Source organism: Solanum lycopersicum, chromosome 12 (assembly GCF_036512215.1).
Source record: "Solanum lycopersicum chromosome 12, SLM_r2.1".
Taxonomy (NCBI): domain Eukaryota; kingdom Viridiplantae; phylum Streptophyta; class Magnoliopsida; order Solanales; family Solanaceae; genus Solanum; species Solanum lycopersicum.
Genome location: NC_090811.1, coordinates 51,710,773 through 51,721,115, shown reverse-complemented (window position 1 = coordinate 51,721,115; position 10,343 = coordinate 51,710,773).

Below are 10,343 nucleotides of genomic sequence, written 5' to 3'. Positions count from 1 at the left end.
ATTGATTTCAAATAGATGAATTGCATGTGGGTTTCTTTATATTCCAAAATTGATCTTCCAAATTGTATTGTTCTTGATTTAAAATGATTATAATGGTTATATTTTGATGTATTATTATTCAATTGTGGTAGTTACTGATGTTAAACCTAGTATGCGGAAAAGGTGATGAATTGACCCCAATTCCCTAACCTTAGGTTATGTTGATTTGATTAGAATTGATGCAATTGACTTGATGCTTGTGTTAATTACAATTATAATGATGATATCACACCTATGGATGGATGAGTTTAGTTGGTTTATTGTAATACCCTGGTTTATGGTTTTTGAAGGATAATTGGTAAGACTTTGTGATCTCCAACCTTTACTTCAATTGTGATGGCTTGGACTTGGTGATAAAGTTCAATTGAAGTGTATTTTGTGATGAGATTAAGTAGTTTTTGGTATCATGATGCAATTTAAATTTCTTTATTATGTGAATTATGAGATTATAAATAAGATGTAACAATATAAGGTTGGTTGTGAATTACCTATGTGCCTTATTATGACATTCTGTTAATCTCACATATGAGGGTTGTATTGAAAGGATAATATCATGCAATTCCTAATGAGCTAATGAATATGACTATACAAAGGCTTAGTCTCCTATGACGTAATCTAAGTTATGATTGTTAAAAGATGATCTAAAGACATTTCAAAAGGGACTCTAGCTTAGCACTGATTTTACTAGTAGTGAGAGTGTCCCTTCCCAATGTGGGAAGGTAGGTTCACTATTGTACTCATGATATGGAGACTATAATAAATGACTTAAAGAGGGTCCCAAACATATCTCCTAATTCTTGAACTATATTGTCTTCATAGGAATACTAGCTAGTGGATCCACCTAGAATGTTATGTTCAAGTTTTGGTACTACCTTAGCAAGTAGACCACCTTCTTTCGGTGTATGGTTTCATGACACCAGATTCAACATTTAGCTCATGTGGTCTATGTCGGTTAAGTCAAGTGTTCCCGAAAGTAAAATGAAGTAGTGAACACTAACTAGGGTGACTTAAGGGGTTTGACTTAGTCAAGGTAGGGGTATGGGACTCTACCTATACATTGCACTAGTTGTCCTTGAGGGGAGTCCTAGAAGGTTGTTATTATGTCTAAAGTAAATGGTATGCATATATTTACTTTACATGTTGATGATCTTATATGATGTTTGTTTCATTTATGAACATGCCATTGGTCTATATAATTAAATATGACCATGACTACTCTTAATGCTATGTTATGTGAGGTTAGGCATAGCTTATGTTCTTTTGTTTGGTTTACTTGTTTGATTAAGGTTATGGGTCTTTACTTAGTCATTTCACTTAAAGACTTGATGGCGGGTTATGAGTAAGGGTCTTTCATATGTTGTAATGTTATGAACTCTTGTACATTTTTTATTGTTATAACATCATATTGGAGTTGTTTTTATTATGTACTCAAATATGTTGTGATACATGTTCACTTGGTTATATTTGATGATGTTGGTCTTGTTTTGTATATGGTCTTGTCTTAAGGAATATGTGATTATTATCTTATATGGGTTCTTGGTTCTGCATGAGGCTTTTCAAAGTAACTTAGCATGGTTTTGAACAAATGTCTCCTTTAGAATGATTTCAAATATTTTATGTGTATGTTTCCATACTTAGTACAATTGGTGTACTAACCCATATTTCTATGTTTCTATAGTTATGTAGGTTCCAGTTTTTGAGCTTCTAAAGGTCCATTTGAAGATAACTTGGATTCTCATTCTCCAAGTTTGGTAGGTCCTCACCTTCCGAGGACGATGTCACTATCTAGGTATTTGATGTTGTTATAGCGTAAGAAATTTCATTCTTTCTCTTTCATTTAAAGACTTATTATATAAGACTATATGTGGCTATTGTTGCAATAAAGCTTGGGTTATGGCCAAATGTTGTACTTGTTCTAGATGGTTTAAATGTGAGACATTCCTATTACGCTATCTTTGTATATTGTGTATGTAGCTTAAAAGTAGAATACTATGTAAGCTCCCAATGTGAGGAGTCTATGTAAACTCCCTATGTATATTTAATGTGTAAGGGAGAGGTCTATATAAACCTCACTATATCAATCTATACTAAAAGTTTTAATTTTTCCACATTTTAACCTGTGATATGCAATGACTAATGCTAAGAGGTCAGTCTTAGTCCTCTCTGAGGATGATGACGCTGGTTACGTCTAGGGGGTGCTCTCCGGATGTGAAACGATGCAGATCAAGGTATTAATTCTCTTCATAGTACTATATAAGCTATAAGTAATCATGTTGTTACTTGTTTTTTATTGTTGAGTGTTCAACTTAAGGTTACTATTCTTCGCTTACCGAAAGAAATCTCATTCACGGATGAATTTTCCAAAGAAGAGATATTGTAACATCTTGCAACTTGAAATAGCTAAAAATATGCTAAGAAACTAAAATTATCCTTCTAAAAAGAAAAGTGAAAATCTCAAAAAGTTTCTACATTAAGAAAGTGAGTTTTGGTTATTTTAAAATGTCCATAACTTCTAGATCAGGATGAGTTAGAGTTGCTTTTGGATATAGGTGGAAAGATGTTGGAATAATATTTCCAACTCTGCATATTTTGTGCAATTTTGATATCGTATGAGTGAGTTATACCTTTTGTAAGTTGGATTGTTGGATTGAGCAAATTTCCTATCCGGATTTAGGGAAGGGCAAACTAGTCTTTTCACCAATTTATTTCCTATTTCATTTTAGGGGTAAAAACAAGTCTTAGAACAGTTTGGAAAAGTTAGAATTATGTTTTGGGCTTGGAGAAGAAATAAAAGAAGAAAGAAAGAGAGAGAAGTGAAGGATTCGGCAAGAACGTCAAGCTTTGTAAATGGAATTCATTGGAGGTGATCCCTATCAAGATATGTGAGATCATTCACCCACACATGAAAATTGTTTCGATCTATTGATTTTCGAGTTGGTTGAATGATAAAAAGTGAAGTTCTTGAAGAACATTGTTGAATTCTTATTGATTAAGTTGGTGAATGCCTAGTGTTTATTTCATTCGTATTTCCAGGTTGTTTTTGAGTTAATCTATTGGACATTGAGGGTACGAATGATCCTAAGTGTATGGGGAAAGAACCAGGGAAGTTTAGAGGGTTTAGAGATGAAAAATGAAGGATAAAAGTCAAGAGCGCTTGTCCGTAGCGACTTGGGGTACCGCACCAGCCAGTTCACCCACAATTGACCTCTGAAGTTTGGGCATGGCGCCCCACGCCTCTTAGAGTGACAAGGACGCCAGTTCACCCCATTCTTTTTCCACCTTTTCGTACTACTTCCTAATTGATGTACCCACATTTCCTAGTTGATTCCAACACTCTAAGGTACATATAAACATCATCAAATCATCCATAAACATGAGATCATGAACCTTGAATCCATAATCCAATTCAAGAAAGTTAAGATAAAATTCAAATAAGTTAAGAGTCAAGTCTACAAGTTAAGAAGCAAGTCAAGGAAAAGTTCTTAATAGTTTAGAAGGGTCTTTAACAACGTTTTTAACTTTGTTTTAAGACTCAAGTTTCAAGCTAAGTAAAAAGTAAAGAGTTGAAGTTCTTCCTTTAAAAATATACGGGGACTATATATTCCCAAAGAAGTTTAAAAGAAATGCTTTTCACATTTGAACAAGAACAGAAATTGAGATTTCAAAGAGACTTCAGGCTAGTTTTCAGAAAAGAGTAGCTTTTTTAAAATGAAACAAGTAGGGAAATTGAGATTTCCAAGATATACTTTGAGCTAATTTTTTAGTACAAATCTCAAATTACATAAGAAGTATGTTTTACAAACATAAGAGAGAGTATATTTTGGAGTAGTATTGACCATCGAATTAGGGACGAGCATGAATTTAGATAAGTCACATCTCCATAAAACTATGTAGCCACCATGGGTAGAAAAGGGTCATACCTTTTAGATGAACCCTTTTCACAGTAGACTAGTGGATTCATTAGGAAGTTCGGGTCTTATATCATTGAACAGGAATGAAATACGCAATCAGCGTGAGGTAGATCGTTGTATCATCACTATAGCTCGTAAGTGATAGATGTCAATTGGAGAAACTCCCACAAAAGTTAAATGTATTTAAATATATACATTAGCTTATTTGTACTTTCAAATACATATCAGAGTTAATTGAATCCTTGTATACTTTCAGAGTTTACATCATATTTTCAAAGAGCTTTTCTTTATATTACACTTACTTTTAAATTGCTTTATATTAAAATGAGTTAGTTATATTGATTTATGTGATTTATGAGTTGAGCAGACACAAGGTAAGTATTCCTTCATAATCTCTTCCAGATTAATTTGTTTTAGAATTCCAACTCGCATACTCGTACATTCAATTTACTGATGTCAGTTGGCCTGCTTCGTATCATAATGCAGAAGCAGGTAACTAGGTTCAGCATTTGGCATGTCGTTGATCTAGTGAGAAGCTCAGAGTCTGTTGGTGATCCTCTCGTCATGATCACTTCATTACGGAGAACATATTTATCATACATTTATTGATTTTAGTTTTCAGTTGTTAGGATAATAGGGGGTCATTTCCTAGCATCCCTCTTTATTTACAGGCTTCATAGACAGATAGTGTTAGTTTCTTTAGTCTTTTCATTTTACTTGTAAATGATTAAGACTTATATTGTCATTTTGGATAAGTATTAATTTTAAGTTATTTATTTGAGTTATCTGTTGTGTTTAAGTCTTCCGCTGAGTAGGTAAGTCAGACCAAGGGTCCGCTTGAGGCCAACAATGGTCTTCGAGTGCCAGTCCCGCCTAGGGTGTAGACTTGGGGCTTGACATAATTCTTAGATAAAGACATAAATTCAAATTCATGTAATGGACAATTTGGTATGATCATGTCATAATATTAATATTTCTTCTTATTCGTCTTTACTTATAAGTTAATAATCTTATTTTTTTTCTTTGTAGCATATGTTTATTTTATTCTTAGTATATTTTTATAGTAGCTCTACCTTGTAGCATACTTTTCTTGTAGGTTAATCATTCAATATTTGGTATGTATCACATAATGTAATAACGAAGAACAATACAATCCATCCAAATATTGTATTCAACCAAATACAATACAACATATCCCTTTTATTAATCTTTTTAATATACCACTAGACACTCTGTCTAGTGGTGTTTATTAATATAAAAAATACAAAAATCCTCAATTGGGGTAAGTACAAGCAAGGAGAGTTAAGCCTTATCTTACCAATCCTAATAAGGTTATGAGCCTCTACTTATTAACAAGCATGAAGTAAATAAAAATTAGATAGAACGAGGTATTCTACTACCATCATTGAGTTAGTTACATACTCTATGATGATATCACAAATGAGGAAACTAAAATAATGCAAAAAATAAAGAATTCAAGAAGAAAGTTGTGTTGTTAACCTCAACCTTCCTTTCACAAATGTATTAATAAGAAAAATAGGTTGCCCGTCTAATGTAACCAGGATGATTTTCTTCTTGTCTTCTTCTTCAAATCTGCCCAAAAATACTTGATAATTCATCACTTTTTGTTGGGTTTATTGTATATTTTTAAATATTTTGTCACTTTCATATGATTATTTTTTTTTGTCAGTCACATAGGTAGTTGCCTTGGAACAAACTCTCCGGTCACTTTACCATCCCAACTATGTATGTTACCTACTATGTCTTTCTTTTTCATTTGTTACTTCCACTTCTATGATGCCTAGGTGACATATCCCCATCCCTATCCACTTTATCAAAACATTCGTCTAGTATATTATTTTCCTCATCCTCATCAAAAGAATCCTTGCCCTAATAAATAGCATAAGCATTAGTGGTATAAACTTAAGATGCTAAGGCCTCTACTTCATTCTTCTTGCAATCACACTTTAAGGAAATATGGCTTGTGAATTGATTTCCATTCAAAAGAGGAGGAAAGACCTGCACTTCTTCATCAACCAAATCAGCCTACCTAGGAGCACTCCTCTCCCCCTGATTTTCCTTTCAAATTATCAAATTATTTGTGAGATTAGCTTGAGGAAGTGATGACATACCTTTCACCAAATTTTGTCATTCCCTTTGGACAAAATGAGATGTCAAGATTCACCTTGAAGTTACTTCAAATATTGGGTAGGGACCTTGTGATTTGAGGTTTCAAAGTGATTATGGGTTGCTTTATAGCTAAATTGGATTTGAGTGCCATGGAAGCCTTACGTTCTTGAATAATCTTACTTACTTCAGTATTATAAATGTGTAACATTGCAACATAATAGGGGACAGCAAGTCATGCGTAAATTATATCAAAATCAAACATATCCAAATCACCAAATTAGCCAAAGTCTCTAACCCATAAATAAGGTAGGACTAGAATGATAAACATGGCTGACTATGTCCGACTCTCCAATTGAGGAAGAAACATGGATGTGGGAACCAATTATATCAAAATTCATGTTAAACTCATAGGTAAATCGTACAGACACATAATAATAAGTAGAACTTGGATGGATAACACATTAGCCATCTCGTCACAGAGAAGAATAGTACTTGTGATCACTGCATCAGAAGACTGCCTCGTTCTTGCCCAGAAAGGCATAACACTGAGCTTTTTCTTCATGACAGGCGACTTCCCTACTTGGCTTCACTATACCTCTGCCTTCGTTACTATTTCCCCTACCTCCACAGCCTCACTGATTTCCTCCTCATCCACCTTGTTGACGCCCTCGACTATTAATACAATTTATGTGGGTACCATGCTCTAGTCTACTGCTGCGCGGAATCCATCATGCACCACCAGTGGAACAATCTCTCTTCATATGTATAGCTTCTCCACAGTCATAAAAAGTGTTATCATAAGATGACCTGCTGCCCGCCGAAGGTGCGGCTTCCTAGATTTCCTGAATCAAATTATGTGGTGGATTTCCCGAGTAATTCCCTATAAAAGCGGGCCTAGCAGACTGAATTGGCTGGTTCGGCCTCCCTGAACCTATAGAGTAAGAACCTTGAAAGTTACCTAAACTATTTGGTTTCTTAGCCAATACCTTAGCATGACCGTCTTGCCTCACTCTTTCCCCTTTCTTCACAAAATTCGTTACCTCATTGAAGCTCTTTCCTACAGAGGTCATGTGAACAAACCATACCTGCAACTTAGAATTTAGTCCCTTAAAAAATAGGCGGATCCTTTCATCCTCAGTAGTCACCAATTTCGTAGAATATCTCAACAGAGCATGAAATTTAGCCTCATAAGCAGCCACAAACATACCACCTTGCTCTAAAGTCATGAATTAATCTTTCGGGGAACATAATTTTTCAAGAACAAAGCATGAAATTAGGTCCAAGTGAGTGGGGGTGAGGTTGAAGATCTGCATTCCACATTCTCTCCACCACTGCTTAGCCTAACCTTGAAGCTAAAAAGTCACAAACTCTGTTCTTGGACAATTCCCAACTTATGAAGCCTCTCATCTTACAGTACTCTTTGCTGCAAGTTCCTCTCTATTTGTTCAAATCCTTGTCTAATTGATATTCTACACGACCTAGTAATTAACTTATTTTAATTTTTTTCTAAGTGTGAAACAAGTTTTCTAACGTATTTCAACAAAGCAGCAAGGACAGTAAGTAAAAACACAATATTTTTAAGTGGAAACACCCGGCTCAAAAGGTGTAAAAACCACGACATGTACCCTTACAGGATTTAACACTAACTTCACTAAATCAACTACGAGTCTCCTCAAAGGATAGACTACAAACTTTGCAACCTACCTTAACTTCAAGTTATGGATTTGAACTACACCTCTTGTAATCCTAGAACTAACTCTAATTCCTAACCTTCGACACAAACCTCCCAAGGTATGTGTTCCCAACTCTTCGAGTTATAATATCCCAAAGAAAACACTCCTAATTCAGTTTTATAACTCACTGAACTAAGATTACATCAAGACTCATTCACAAAAACAAAATCCTAACACATAAACTTTGTAAAAGGTCACGTTTTCCAGTGTGTTCCTTATATGTGTTCCTTCAGTTCATTGGTAGCACTTGTGAAGTCAATTTCTCAATTGTTATTTTTGCTCTGTAAGTGCACAAGTATTCTTCACTTCTATTTAAGCATAAGTTTTCATAGAGTTATTGTTCACTTCAAACTCCTTATTGACTTGAACTCTCTTGGGTTGACTTAGAGTTCTACTTCAAGTATGACTCCTTATTCAATTCAAACTCCTAGATTCTTTGGACTTCTTCTTCAAATTACATTCGTTGATTCTTTTGTATTGTAGTCGAACTCCAACACTTCAATTCAGCGGTAACTTGAAGAGTCCTACTTTAAGTGAGACTCCTTCTTCAATTAAAACTACTTGTCTCTTTAGACTCCTTCTTCAAATCAAAATCATTGATTCTTTCTCTTCGATTCATCAGATTTTTATTTTCGTGGGGTTTCTCGTGAAGCTAAAATTATTCATTCCTTTATTTTCAACGTGTTTCTTCTTTCTTTTTCAATAATTAAAACTGCATAAATCCCAACACTAGCATTATTGCTAATTAGCCATCAACGTCCTCACACGTATTCATAGCAATTGAAACTACAATTTCCTTGGCTTGATGTACAGATTTTTCGACATGTAGGGGGACCTCATTTAAAGATTTGTGATTACAATTCCCAATTCCACAAATGATGACTTGCTGCATCTAATATAGATTATTTGACCTCAGATATTGTGATACTTTTATAGGTCTCCCAAGAACTCCATCACCTTAAGTTCTGCTCGTATCTACTCGATTTCCAAGATCCAAATCATTCTGAATTGTCTGAGTAGAATTTCATTTGGTAAATTGAAGCAATTATTATTTTTATCACTAATAATAACCTTTTTTAGGTACACCAAAAAATTAACAATGATCCACTAGATTTAATAAGAAAGGTATGTGTTGATCAAATTTATGTGCAATTTTTACAAAATACAATTCAGATTCGATAACTACTTTTTGACCTATATATGATTGTGTTGCCCTACATTGTATAGTGCCAACAATTTAGGCTCATTTGTCATCGACCCGCTCAATTCGCTCATTAAATATGACTTGAGAGAGTGATTTTTAAAGGGCAACTTTCACATATAGCCAAACAAAAAATTCATATTTGTATGTTATAGCAAAGTTTGCATAATTGCGCTCCATAGCAAACATAAAACTGTATAATTCGCTATACATATACAATTGTATAATTCGCTGGCCAAAATTGTATAATTCGCTGGCCTAAATTGTATAATTCGCTGACCTATTTCGCTGCAATTGTATAATTTGCTATCTCATTTCACTGCGATTGTATAATGCACAATTGTATAATTCACTCCCTATTTCTCTGCAATATTTTTATAAAATTTGTTTTGCATACAGTTGAATCGAATTAAAATGTATGTATAATGCATAATTATAAGCGTATAGCAAGAAGATATATGTTTTTCTCTCGCTTAATATAAAAACAGAAACACAATATATAAACTTCTGTTGTATAAAGCTAGAGAAAATTATATTTCCCTGCAATTGTATAATTCGTTGGCCTTTTTCTTTGCAATATTTGAAGTAAAATGTTTGTAAATTGTATAATTAAGTGTATAACACGAAGATATATTTTTTTGCATGTGTATATACAATTTTCTCTCGCTTTATACAAAACAGAAACAAAATTATACACTTCTGTGTATAAAGCGAGAGAGGCGAGCGAGAATGGAGAGTGGAGAGCGAGATTTCTGGGAGAGAGACGCTGGCAAATTTTAGCTAACGTTTTGCTATGGAGCACAATTAAATCAAACCCTATCTATTTCATTTATTTTAGGTTATTAGTTTGCTATTATATACAATTTTCCCTACAATGTATAAGGGCATTTAATACCATATTTACTTAGACAAACGTCATGAATATTCAAACCGACCTAATTCTACCTTTTTAGAAGGTCAAATAGGTTGTTTCATCACACCATAGGTTTTCATGATCAACTCATCGACTCAATCTCATTCATGAAGTTTGTCCCATTAACCTCTCTAGAGCAGTTCATATGCTCAAGAACCCATTTTTATGGAATTTCTACTTTCTAGTTTCCCCAATATTGAAATTTAAGCTAAGGTTAACAATTTCATGCTAGAAAAATCAAATTCAATAATAATAATAATAATAATAATAATAATAATAATAATAATAATAATAATAATAATAAATATATATTAAAAAGAATGTAAATCATGCACAAATACCCTAATTTTAAATTCTGCCCCAATAATAATTAACCTGTGGTTCAACTCATAAAGTTCCACAAAGAACTCACCCTT